Here is a 14,855-nt window from a genome sequence, read left to right as displayed (position 1 = left end):
CTAAAAGAAGCAAATGTCAGCAATTCGTAACGCTTAGTTTTTGTTAGCGTTAGCGCATCGCGACATGAGAACTAGTATGAGCCTGGCCCTCGATTACGTATAATTGCAAGGAAACTTGGGATCAAGTTATCTTAGTCAATTTAGAGCAGTTGGAATTCAACTCATTGTGAAATTTTTGAACGTTTTCAAATAATTTGTTGGATTAAGTAGTAAAAGTGTTACAGTGTGTTATATATTTGTGATCTACTTACAAGGCCCTTTCATTTGGTACCCCACATGGTATGTTTAAAAGAAAAATGGTAAAAACTTTGCGTCATAGCAACTACCCTCACCACTTTCGCGCTTGTCATCTCATATATTTGTGTTCAGGATATTATACTGAATGCACTGATACCAAATATACTCATATCCGAGACGACATGAGCGTAAATTTTTCTAGAAGACTTTTCGAGAAAAGGCCAGGCTACAATATCTTTATAGGTTGATTGATACTGAGTGTATTAACACCATGTTCACCCATATCCAAGACGATATGAACGAAAAGTAACCTAAAGCCACCCTACCAACATTTTCGTAACAATGAGAGATTATTTCTTGGAAATAATGTTGTAATATAAACTCCTTGTAGAGCACCTACCTGCGAAGAGATCGTGCTGTCAAAGTTGTTAATGATTTAATATAATATTGTTAATTAACTAAAGTTTTATTAATGCATCATTTCATTTTATACACCGCGGGATTTAATAACCCGAAAGATTTAAATCACGTATTTTTGACGACAGTACGAGTAAATAATGTTATATCAACATGGGTCCAATTATATATTTTAATTAAACTACTATTTCAGTACAAATTAAATCATATTAATTTACCGCTTCTTTGTGAACAAACCTTTATTCAGAGAGTGAGCGAGTTTAATTAATCTCAAGTAGAGAAACAGAGAGCGAGCATGACATTTCATGAATCACTCCGATATCATACGATGCACGGCGAATGCAGTGACATGTGTTCCATGACAAGAAGTGTCAAGTTATGTCTAGGATCATGTTTACGTTGAAATTATTTCAATTGATTGGCACCTCAAAATACCACAAATTGTATCAAAACTTTATTAATTACTACAACAGTAGGTATAGTGCAGTTATTATTGTTGAAACTTTGCGATAAAATCTTTTCCTTTGAGGTAACCAAAGCCATTAACCATGATTATATCCGAAAGAAATCACGCTTTTTTATTAATTTAATGAATTAGGTTTTCGAAGTGTGTACCACCGTTTTCAGCACAAAGATTTAATTTTAAACGGATTTCATTATTTAGGTTTACAAAAGTGTTCTTTATTTCTTCGGAAGCCGTTCGAATTTTTATTAATAATTCTTCTCCAGAGTTCACTGGTGTTGAGTATTCCTTCCTTATCTTTCAGAGTTCCCCATAGAAAAAAACCAATGGCGTTAAGTCGGGTGACCGGGCGGGCCAGATTAGGACGTTGCTTCCACGGCCAATCCACCTCTCAGGGTATTGTTCGTCTAGCCAATTTACGAACTTCTAGGCTGAAGTGGGTCCGTCGTGCCGGAAGCACATAGTTCTTCGGGTTTCCAAATCCGTACACAAAGTGAATATCCGCTAAATGAATTTTATTTATTACAGTCAATCAAATTTAAAGATGTTATCTTGCGCATATCTTGTGTGACATATGAAATATGTCATTTTATTGACATCAATTTCGTCATTTTCGTCAAACTATCAGCCAGTTATCATAAAGGTAAATAGTTTGTACTCTCGTGATTGAGAACAGAACAAAATTTCGGTAGTGAAACCTTTTTGTAGGATATCAAACTTAATTAAGTGAAACTGGCTAATAACCATGTAGTTAGTGCGTCTGCGTGTAAAATTAGTTGGTGGCTACGTCACGCATAAGGGTGTGTTAGAATTGAGATTTTTTTACTTGTGATTTGTTTTAAATAATTAATATCTCTTAAATTAAGGGTTTTTGGACTATGTGTTATATAACTTTATATACTCTAATTAGGCTCTAAAATCGTTGGTTTAAATCTTTCGGGTTATTAAATCCCGCGGTGTATATAACCCTATTACCCTTTGAATGACCTTTTTCACGTTTTCTACAGCAATGCAGTCGACTGCAGCAATTTTGAAGCGCGACATTGCTACCGACTGCATTACTGTGGTAAATGTCAAAATCGAAGTTCCTATCTGGATTTTGGCGTCCATTAAAAATAAATAATCAAAGGAGGTCATCGATCAAATGGGCCGGAGGACAAGCCATCGTTAACTGGTAGAGAATGCCTTATGGCATTAAGTCCGCCTCTTGTACTATAAGGTTTTTCTTTTGTGCAATAAAGATTAACCACTTTATTCATAAACTTTACGGGCCTGATTTAGTTCAATTATGTTTATCCCTTACTTACAAATACATAAGTTAAAGTGACAGATAAGGACAAACGATTATTACTATTATTAGCTAATTGAGGTTTGTAGCGCGTTTATGAATAACGGGGGTTAAAGAAATAAAATAAATACAGATGATGACAGTAATTATATACGCATATTATTACGGAAAAAGATTTAATATTGGGTGTAAATGAAACGGGAATTGGAAATATAAAATAAAATGATATTATATTATTCATTTCCGTAAGTCAAACCATCATCTTTATTAGCATTGACATAACGCTCAACTTCGCACAAACCGTATGGTTTTTCACTAAGGAGTGATATATTCTCTTTACGCTAAACTTTATGGTGGGTAGACAAGTCTGTATACTTCTTTGGAACTAACTGCCATAGTCTGTCATAGCCATGTCATAGCCTCATAGCTGACATATGTGACGTATAGGAGATACCGCAATGCATGCATGCATTGCGCGTTTTATAGGAGCTTGGCCTGAGGTGTGTTAAGTAAGCGCGCAACGCATACCGATGAAACTGGGTAAGATAGTCATGGGAGAATTAACGGTCGACCGGATCGCGAACTCTCGGCTGTTGAAGCGGAACAATCGTCTGCCGCGAACATTGAAGTGAGACGGAGATATGGAAGTCGATAAAACGTTCTCTACAGTGAATCAGTACCCGCCATTTAGGGTAATTTAAATAGCTTGGATGATTTAATAATGGTTTTATTCCATACAATATTACATATACGTGGGAGATTTTTTGTTGTTACACTAACATGAGAAAGAGATTTGAGAAAGTGAAAAACAAACCCACTGTCCATTTTCTCGAAGCAACGAAAACATTTTCAAAACAAAAATGGTTAATAGTAATTAAATGGATTAATTTACGTGAGAGATTTTTTTGTAGGATATAGTAAATATACAGAGCTTAATTAACATGTAATTGTTATGTACACATAGTTGTTATTTTTACATAAAAAAATATTTTTAATAAAGAAAATTATTGGGAGCTGGTTTTGGTGTCAAGCTGGGAGAAAATATAAATACATAATGAGTATATGTTTGAGAACTGCATATTAAAAAATCTCGAGTGTCGGATTCATGTTTTGATATATTTTTTCTATTTTAATAATAGTTTGGATTTATTAAAACCATGTGACATATTTTGTGGAGATTTTTTTTTAAATATAGTATTTGCAACATAGGTTATAACATCTCAAAAAATCTCTAGTGTGAGAATTCATGTAGAGCTCTCATACATTATGAACTGTGCTGACCCGCCTATTGGCCGTTTTAGAGGAACATGAACTGTAAAAGCGTTCCATTGAAAGAAGAAAGAGAAACAATACATTTTATCTTGCTTTCCTTGTCTGTTAATGTCAAACGTGACGTACTTAAATGTAAATAATCTAATTCATTTGATTGTTGTTGAGATGCGCATTGCGCATACTAAATAAACCGAATAAATACGGAAGTCTTCAGATGTAGGTAATACGTTATTTAGGTACCAACTGTATTCTGTCCGGCTTTCGATAAGGCGCAAAATCAATTCAATGACAATTTCAATGAACTCATAATTATGTGTATTCCGATGATGTTATTATTATATATGACTTACCTTAGCTTCAAATTGTATATACTATTATTTAGTTATTAATACAGTCACCTGCAATAATATGTTACACAACGAAAGACCTCAATAATATCTGACACGACCTTATTTGTAGAGCCATAAGAGCGTGTCACATATTCTTGCGGCCTTCAAAGAGATAGATATCTACACCTTTGGGTTCAATTGGCGTAAAGGACAGTTTGACGAAAATGAGTAATACAGTTTTTTTCAGAATTCTAAGCGTTCTGCATAGTTAAAATTTCGATACCTCGAGAAAAGTTGCTTTTACGACCCAATTTTTACACTATGAGCTTGCAAAAACAGCTTAGCTCAAGGGGCGTAAATGACCAGTTAGTTATAAATTATAAGTTCAAAGATAGTATCGTAAAGGTTATTAATTACACAATAATCAAATTAATTAACAAAATTATAATAAAAACAATATAAGTAGGTATGTTAAAATTAAAATCAATAACAATAAGTAAAAAATATAATATTAAAAATTAAAACGAATAATACATAAAAACAGTCAGTTAGACGCCCTGTGCAGCAAATCCCAGTGTAGCTGGAAAGGGCCGTCTAGGCGCTCTGCCACCGTCTGAAGGAGGCTATTCGGGCTGCCGCGCAGGCGCCTCACCAAGGACGCAACGCGCTTGCGCATTATGGCATGGAAGCCATCCGTACGTCTCTCGCAAAACATCCCCGATGCACTGCAATGGCGCGGCAGCCCCAACAGCATCCTAAAGCTATTATTATATTGGACGCGTAGGGCGCTGAGAGCCCGTTTAGTGTAGTTGATCCATAGGCTGCAGTTAATTTGTGGCTTAGTAGTTTTTAGTACATTACCGTAACTGACCCCCTAGGAAACTATTGATACTGGATAGGAATGGAATCGATTGGCATCCAAAAATAGCATGTGAAAAATAAAAGTTTTCATTGTCATACAAATTGTCTGGGAAAAGTTTTCCTTGCTTTTTGGGATTTTTCTAGCAGGATTTTTTCTCTGATTACATACAAGCTTTTGATTCTCAATAGGAATGGGATCGATTGGCATCAAAAAAAGGTTTGTCAAAAAATTCCTTTTTTTCGCACCCTGTATGTTTTTTCCAAAATCTGTAAAAGCCAATCTTCATTAATTTGAAATCGAAGAAAGGTCTTCTAAGACCGTTTCCTCGTAGCAGCACGGGATCTGGTAGCTGCCCTCACTGACCTAAAAAGAAAATCCACCCTGTATAAGGCGGCTAGCATTAAGCACTGGGATATTTAGTTTACCGTCTTCATTAACATGACTACCGTGACTAGTAACTAATACATCCCGAATTTGGAATAAAATAGTCTGAGAATGTCACTTACGACCCCCTACTAAACAAGATACACTAAATTACCAAAAAATGTATGGGTGTAAAAGACATTCATAGTGTTTTTGACCAATTGTAAAGGACATTGAGTAACTTCTTTCGTATTTAATTCATACAATGGCCGCTAATTCAGGGTAAAGTTACTAAAATTTTGAGTACTTTTCTAATACACATCAAAAATGTAGCTTCATAAACAACAAAAATATTATATAAATATCAACATTTAAAAAAAATCGCTGTTTTTCGCGTCTTATGAAAACTAAAATTTTGTCCTTTACGCCAACTGAACCCAAAGGTATCGATACTATTCCAGGTGACTGTACCTAGCTAATAAGAAAAAATTGCATGCTTCTACAAGTGAACTGTACGCATCCAGAATTACTACATACCTATCCATCACTACATTTTTGCAAATAAACATTTCTTTATCTTTATTAATAAATAAAGTCCTGGCAGGGTGGAAATTGGTGGGTGGAAAATAGGTATTTTATACATGTAGAAATGTAACCTACCTACTTACTTACTGTATATATTAGGATTGCACATAAATTTGATATACATAGAATGTTGCACTATGCGGGGACTGATTTAGCTACGGTGTAAGCAGTACGGTACCGCTTTTTACACGACTGCCCAAACAAAAAGAGTTTATTGTTTTCAGCGTTCATGTTTGTATGTATTTATTACTAAAGTAAAAAGTAAACTAATCTGAAAAAAAAATCTTAAAATTACGCAAACATTGTATATGCATTTATTTGGTACCTAGTAAATTTGTATAATACTGTTTATATGTATCCAAACAACCACAAACATAAACCAGACCGCAGCGGTATTGGCTTGTAAGCCTCGTAGGTAAGTATATCTCGGTCTCAAAAGCCGCAAAAACTCGCTAGGACTGAGGCTAGACCATAGCCGCTTATTTTTTCTTGGTTAACCGCAACAAAATAGGCCGTAAAAATGTCATCATATAAAGCTGTAGTACCACGTTCCCGACTATCGGGTCGTCCGGTCTGGGAACGAAATCATAAAATACCCGATAGTCGGGTTATCGGCACTGAATGTTAATAGGTAATATTTGTAGAACGAAAGTTCTCTAACATAAATACAAAATCACAAAATTGTCATCTGTCATCACAGTTCATTGACGTACAGAAGTCACGTAGGAACGTTTTTAAAATGACGCTATATTAATACCAGCATAATGAAAATTAATTCAGTAAAAATGAGTCTTCAAACTTTTTTCATTTTAAGCGGGATTTCAAGGAGCAAATTACTTAAATTATATTGTAATCGTATTGTTTTAAGATAGTTTACTGCGTTTTTCAACCATTATGCCCCGTAAATAACAGCAAATCAAATTTAAAATGAGACTCGAGCTCCACGTGATGATAATTATTTACCCTATTTCTTTTAATGCAAACTGTCGACTGGTATACTTTTTCGTATACGTACATGATTTATTTGTCAAGAGTAAGCTGTCATGGAGCTCCAAAGCGCGATGCGTCCGCCTTCGTCCGAGGCCAGCGGCCATCTGAATCAAAGAAGTTGCGTGCACGGGACCGCTGATATCATGTCTTTGAATATATTTATTTAATGTTCATTTAAAAAAAAAGGAATCACTGAGTTCCATCAAGAATAAGATTGCGCGTTATTAGAAGCAAATTTCATATCTTTATCTTTTGTGCCAAAATTGTTACGAATATTTCAAGTCCGTTTCTTCGTCATCTTTAACAGGAAAAGGAACTTTTCACGCAATGGGTGGAATTGCATGTATAACCCCTACAAAGGCGGTAAAATGCAGAAAATTAATAAATTAAATAAACTGCCTACATCATCACATCTGGCTTCTGCTCGGAAAATACTTTCAAAAACCTAATCGACAAGGTATCGAGGATATAAATTTGAAGCAAGTCTACCGCCAAGGTGACATTGAAGAAGGATGTAAGCAAGCAAAATGTAATATCCAATCAAGACTTTCCTTGGCTTTTTGGGCATAATCTACAATTGTACAATTGCCCGATTTACCCGCATGGCAAGGGTTCATGGAAAAGCTAACTAATAAAAAACCATATGAAAATTCCAGATTCTAACACTTCCATTCGTAAAACAACCACCAACTGAACACACCACACAGTCTTATCAGTTTTGACTTACGCAGCCGAAGAAGTAAAAAAAACAAATAAACAATATATGTTTTATAACACAATCATCCCAATGACCATTATGCCCATTCTTTGACACACTATAAACTCACAAGTCTTGCAAACCGCCGCAAGCTGTTCGATATATCCTTCCTCTACAAAATTGTCAATAACGAAGTTGATTGCCCTTTATTACTCTCAAAATTAAACTTCATCACCAAAGCCAGACATCCCGCTCGCCCCAACCGTAACCTTCATATGTTCGTACCACCCATCCGTCGAAAGAACTACACTAGAAACAGTTTTATTCCCCGTATTATGTGTCTTTACAACAGATAATTCAATGAAATAGATCTTTTCAATACCACTCTCAGAGGGTTGAAAAACAAAATTAATAATAAATTAAATAGTTACGATTAATAAAATCATAAGTCAGTAATAATAATGTATAATGTAAGTACCAGTAACACGCTTAGATTAAGTAGGTAGTACACAATTACGAAGGTGAACGTCCTGGCCCTTGGCATGCTAATGCCCAATAATAGACACCCTGCTGTTATTTTTTACAGTTAATGAACTGGTATAGTGGTCAGCGCTTGGACGTCTTCCTTCATTCAATTTTATCTTCTTCTTATATATATAGTTTAGGAAGGAAGATGTTTGCGTCTCTGGGGTCACTTCGCAGGCTTCGTAACTTCTTGCCGCTCGCTACCAGAATTGCGCTTGCTCAGTCTCTTCTTCTCCCTATACTGGATTATGCCGATATTTGCTATCTTGATCTTACAGAGGACCAGCTAAATAAACTTGAGCGCCTTCAAAACGCATGTATAAGGTTCATATTTGGCTTACGCAAATATGACCACGTCTCTGAATTTCGCACCCAGCTCAAGTGGCTCCCTATTCGCCATCGCCGCAACTCTCATATTCTTGTTCTTCTTTATAATATTCTCTTCAACCCCACTACCCCCCTATATCTTAAACAGCGTTTCAGCTATCTTTCTTCTGTCCGGTGTGCGGAGAAACTTCTCCTTGCTCCACCATCTTCTTCATCAAAATTTTATATAAACTCTTTTACTTTTCGTGCTGTTCGGTTGTGGAATGCTTTGCCATTAGACATTAGACGTGCTAAATCCCTTCCCGTTTTCAAATTTCTTTTAAAATCACATTACCTTTCGCTGCCTTAATTTTGCCTTAATTTATGCCTGTATAATATTTTATGTATGTATGTATATATGTATTTATTATATTTGTATTTATGTATTATATTAAAGTATGTAATGGTTTTCGTCTTGTTTTATTTTAATTCTATTTTTTATTAAATGTATATCGGCACTACCCGTTCAATGTTGTTAGTCCTTAGTTTCCTGCTACTGAAAGGTTGTCTGGAAGAGATCGCTACTTAGCTTTTAATCTGTATTTAATTTCTGTGTATTTTTAATTGTATGGTGCACAATAAAGAATATTTATTATTATTATTATAGTTTAAGTTAATTCAGGTCCGTTGCAACAAAAATATTAACTATAATCTACAACGTTTTCGGCACTGTATTGTCAATATTATATGTAATATTTTCCAATGCATCTTTTTTGTAATGACTATTTGTGCCAAAATAAAGAAAAAAAAAAACATTTGACCAGCCTCTACCTATACATCAAAGCAAAAGAAATACTTGCTTTGCAAAGCGAAATTTTTAACCAACGTTGTAGAGACAAACCAAAGAAAGTCTGCAGCGCTAGATTAAAAGTAGTTTTTAAAAATCAGTATGCGACAACACCACAGAAAATGGATTAAATAGTCTTGATACTTGTGAAATTTCTACCATATTTACCGTCTATGAAAAAATTAAGCTGTATGCACAGCTTAATTTTTATGGTAAAATAAATTTCATTCCAACAATAGATGTCACTATGGCAATGCTGCGAGTATTATGGGCACTTTTGCACCGGAAGCGTCTAGGAGCGGCAGCAATGTTTAGTTAGTAGTTAGTTTGTAAGTATGACTGACTGTATGTATGTCTTTTTAATTGTATTTGAACCTGTCTTTTACTGCTTTAAAAAAAAGATGTCACTATTAATATGTAGACATATACTAATATTGATAAATAATATTGGAAGAATGTGACATTTGGCTTCATCAAAATTAATAAGCTTTTGTAATATCCGCGACGGCGGTAAATAGGTACAGAGGGCCTACCGCGAACACCGAAGTTCTCAATATGCGAGCATCTTTCTCTTTTACTCCCATTAAGGCGTAATTAGATTGACAGAGAAATTGCCCGCAATTTGCCACTAAAGTTTTCGGAAAAACGAAATAAACCATTAAAACAATAAACATATATTAAAAATTAATTTTAGCTTTAACTAGTAGGTACCCATGCCGTGAGCATAAGCATGGAGGTTGTGGGTTCGAGCTCAAAACACGGCTAGTACCAATGAGTTTCTCGAAATGTTAGAGGAAGTTCATAAGTATGCCTATACCTATTAGGTGTGTTCAATTTGCTGTGAAACCTTTGTCTAAACCAATATTATATTATCTAAGTAGGTGAAGTATTAAGATGTTTCATTCCACTTACCCGTCATCAACCCCAAATTTTGTAAACATTGTCGTTTTTCAGCTTGAATCGCCTCGTGCTGACTTTTTACAAGTGTAAAATGATTCGTCATGCGGAAAAGTAACTCCCGCACGCCGGTTTTGTAAGGTTTCACCATGTTTATTCCGTTCATTACAAAACACAATGAATATTTAAACGATTTTGACAAACACATACCATAGTGCATGACGTTTACTGACTGCTTAAAAACATTGCCATATGTAGTTTTTTAATTCGATGTCAAATTATTGCGCTGCAGACTTTCTTTGGTTTGTCTCTAGACGTTGTAGTTAGGCTAGGAGGGTTCCACATGCTTATGTCATTCCTTGGATCGATTGGTTACATGATGGCTGGCAGTGGACTTGCCGAACTATGGTCCACTGTTTATGCAACTGGCTCTATTCCACACATGCTTAATGGGCACGCATATGCACGAGCTTTAAGGGCACATATGTTAACTTTTTGTGCCATTTCAAAAATAATTTGACATGGCACAAAAAGTAGACGAAATGGAATTTGAAAACTTCGACAAAGAACATGTCAAAAAACTTATAACAGAGACACCAACTTTTGACGTGATGACCGAAGACCAGATCCTAACTAAGCTTACATCACAATTCATAGAACAAGTCAAAACTCTCCAGAACCTGAGTAAAACATCAAAACTGTGGTTACAGTACTGCGACCTTGTAGCTATTGCACTGCATTTTGTACAAGGCGAATGTATGGGTGACTGAGGAAAACATATAGAATGTGTGAAAGCAATGCTGCCAATTTTTCATGCGTCTGGACACTTTCCATACGCAAAATCGACACAATTGTCACAATTATACCTACAAGACATGGAGTCTCTTGTAGACCGTATGACACGTGAAGAGTTATTTCAGTTCACTAAAAATAGTTTTTTCACCATTCGAAGATCAGAAAAACATTGGTGTGGAGTACTTATGGACTGACATGACCATAGAACAAACACTAATGCGAAATATGAATAGTGTTGGTGGCATCACACACGGGAGAGGTTTAACAGAAAGTGTTCTGAACAAATGGATAACAGTATTGACAGACTGTTTTTTGAAGTTATTGTTAGTAGTTTAACATCGGTGTTTTTTTCGTATCCAATTATACCGATTGACCACCTATACGTAATGGATTCAATAACAAAAGTTTGTCTGACAAGCGAAAACTTACAAGAACTCGGATAAGTGAAAATGGAGTCGCTATCACAAACAGGCAGAATCGTTGAAAAACCGTTATCTATTTCAATTCATTTATTGATGTATATATTCAATTCTGTACCAATGTTACTTAGAACACTCGAGACAACAATCTCCCATTTTAAATCACCGTTTAGTCTTTAAAAAATTTAGAAAATCTTTTCAAGACCTCTTCTCGAAATCAAAAAATCTTTGCGAAAACTTATAAGAACTCGGATAAATGAAAACGGAGTCGCTATCACAAACAGCCAATTTACATGTAGAATCGTTGAAAAACAGATATGTATTTCAATTCATTTATTAATACGAATATATTCAATTCTGTATGTTACTTAGAACACTCGAGACAACAATCTCCCATTTTAAATCGTTTAAACCCAGTGAACGCATATAAACCATGGAAGTATTCTGTCCGCTCAATTATGACCCAACGTAAAGTATTCGATTGTAGGCGGTGCTTACAGACTGTTCGATTGGCAACTTCAGTGCGGCCGAGATGACAGTCAGTGACGGATGGCTAAATTGGTTTATAAAAACTACGTTTTTTTGTAATTAAACATGTCTTCATGTGTCGTGAAGTGGTGCAGAAGTTATTGTAGTTCATATCAAGGACAGTGGAATCACTTTTCACTTGTAGTAACAGATAACTTCAGTAAAATTTGGAATAAACATGACGACATTTTTTTCAATACTACCGTGCTAAGCTAAAACGTAACAACTGCATACGACTTTCATAACAACATACGACTTTTTAAATTGCGAGGATAATAGGGATGGTTTTATGCCAAATGAAGTAGACTATTTTATTAACTTATGTTTGGTTCAGGTATTTTCTATATAATTATAAATGTACCTAGTAATAAATTCCTTCTTACAGATTTGTATTTTCCTTTTTTATTTCATGAGATGGAGCTATAAAAAAACCACCTAGTTATTTCAAATTAATAATCAAATTTGGTATTGTCATTTTACATTACTTTCTATTCAGATTCCCACAAGATGCTATTCACAGAGAACTATGGAAAAAAGCTGTCCAATTAGAGAGACGTGAAATTGAGTGGATGCCTGGCAAGATATCTAATGTTCTATTCATGAGATAACCCGTGAGATAATCATACCCGGTCTCCTATAAGTAGATACATTTTTTCTAGCACGCTTTCACTGAAGTAATTTAACAAATACACACATTATCTCAAAATGTTGATCATTTTAATCCACCCTCTACTGTCACATATATGTAGGTTCTCTCTCAAGCCATTTCCGTCAGTAGAAAAGAGCGGCGAATTTAGAAAATGTAAGCGCGCGAACGGTTATGGTCCCATACAAAATTGTAATTATGCGCCTTTTTCTACTGACAAACTTGCTTGACCGGCTATATACATATAAAATATTTCCATTGGAACTGAAAGACTGAAATCTGGGGATTTATTGTGACTCCGCCTGTTCAAATGTTTTTGACCCGATTCGTGTACCCATGTAAATTTTGCAGGCTGTATAGCCTGTCCGATTTCTAAGATCAAGTTCGCCATACATTTACTATGGCGTACTTGATCTTAGAAAAACGGACAGACTATACGGACGGTACGGCTACCATCAGTTTGGCACTGACAAACGCCGTCGAGAACGTAATTTACTTTCTATACATCTCGCTCGTACTCGCATATTAGTGCAAACGAGATGTATAGAAAGTAAATTACGTTCTCGATAGCGTAAATGTCAGTTTTGACACTGTCAGTGACTCATGGTACGGGCTCTGAACGTGACTTCGCACTGCCATACAGATTGATAATAAAATATATAAAATACTTATTATAGCGGAATACATTTACACCTACAACAATGAATATTTAATTATGTTGAGTTAGTCTGTCATTTAATTTCATAACAACATTTTAACTAGTTATCTTTTAAACTGCATTAAATGATTATACGTGAATTATTTGACTGGGCCTTCAATGTATGGCATAAACCTATCCCTGTCCAAGTCATATTCTAATCAAATATGAACCGCGAACTCTCAGCGGCCAGTACGTACAGCAAGAAGGTTATTAGCGGATTAATGTCGCTGATTGGTACTTATTGACATTATATGCATTTCATCTACACTTAGCTGTGTACGTTAGTGTAATAGAGACAGGCTCTGTAAACGTATCGTCTTATTTAAATGTAGGCGTAATTGTGTATGTGTGCTAATTTGGCCCGAGAATTTGAACGGTAATGTTCCCAAAGGCGGTTTCCAGTTATATGCTTTCACTGTTTAAACCGTTTACATCTCACAAGGTTGATAAAATTGATAAATATTTGAACGTGCGAATGCACTTCGCTGATATACAAACCCACAACGAAGAAGTTACAAAGCGACAAAAGAGAAACATACTGAATTGGTTTCAAGCTGAAACACAAACGCTGTTTGCTTTAGAGATTACTGCTATTGAAATCAAATTGAAAATTATATTTTTACAGTCTGAATACATCTCACGGTCAAATCTTATGTCAGTGACAGCTATATTTAGTTGGCAAGTTGGTAAGTAGTGAAGTAGTTAAAATTGACTTTATTAACAGTTAATTTACCGGTCGTATTCAGATTACACCAGCAGTATTGCAGCGCGACATAACCGCCGACTGCATTGCTACCGCAACAATTCACAAAAAATGATATTCCGCATTTCTTAAACGGTACCCTGCGATTGCAGAACGTACGTAGTACTCAAAAGTCAAAATTTGTGTAAACCAAGAGACAAAGTTATTGAGGACGAAACTGATGAGTGGTTTCGGAAGTCGACGGTGATCTAAAAAAAGAGGTCTGTCACAAGTACCCACTGGCACATCCTAAGAGTATATTTGACACAGATGAGAGTGCGTTTTTTCTCAATCCAAAACCTGGACGTGTTCTTGCTAAGAAGGGACAAAAATTTGTATATTCGACTTCAGGCGACCAGTAAAAAAAATGTACTGTTCTAATAACCGGAAATGCTGCAGAACATCTAGCTCCTACATCTAGTTTACAATTATACAAGAGTACCGCCCGCAATGTGCTCTGGACATTCTATGAATGAATATGTAGGTAACTAATGTTTTTAATCCACATCTAATTAAAACATTGCAAAGCCAGTTTTATTGCTTTTGGATATATTTCCTCACATTTTAGTGGCACTTAATCCGCGATCTACTCACATTTACCAGCCTATGGACTTGGCTGTCTTCAGGCCATTGAAATTATCATGGCGAGAAGCAATGTAGGCCCCGAAAAATGCAATATTTGGGACAAGTCCTCGCACGATTTTGCACCAGTTTTGAAGACGGCCGTATAAAAAATGAATATGTGTAGTAAAATCAAACCACAAAACAAAAAATACTGACTCATTGCATCAAAGCGAATTTTTGAAACATTAGAGAACAAGATCGTAAAATCTTTCACCGGCGAAAAACTGAAACTCTTCAATGACTTTTATTACAACTACAAAAGCCGCCGTGAACTGGAAAATCTTTTGACTAGTGAAGATAGTTATATCGCACTATTCTGCAAG

At 35.5% G+C, this 14,855-nt stretch overlaps 1 protein-coding gene across 2 annotated transcripts in view; it reads right to left on the bottom strand.

Annotated features, from left to right (window-relative positions):
- The window catches only part of LOC134660794 (diacylglycerol kinase eta), a 186,667-nt gene that overhangs the window by 30,286 nt on the left and 141,526 nt on the right, over positions 1-14,855 (bottom strand). The window lies entirely within an intron of this gene.

This window comes from Cydia amplana, chromosome Z (assembly GCF_948474715.1).
Source record: "Cydia amplana chromosome Z, ilCydAmpl1.1, whole genome shotgun sequence".
Lineage (NCBI taxonomy): Eukaryota > Metazoa > Arthropoda > Insecta > Lepidoptera > Tortricidae > Cydia > Cydia amplana.
The sequence above is the reverse complement of the archived record's forward strand: the minus strand, read 5'-3'. Positions and strand labels throughout refer to the sequence as shown.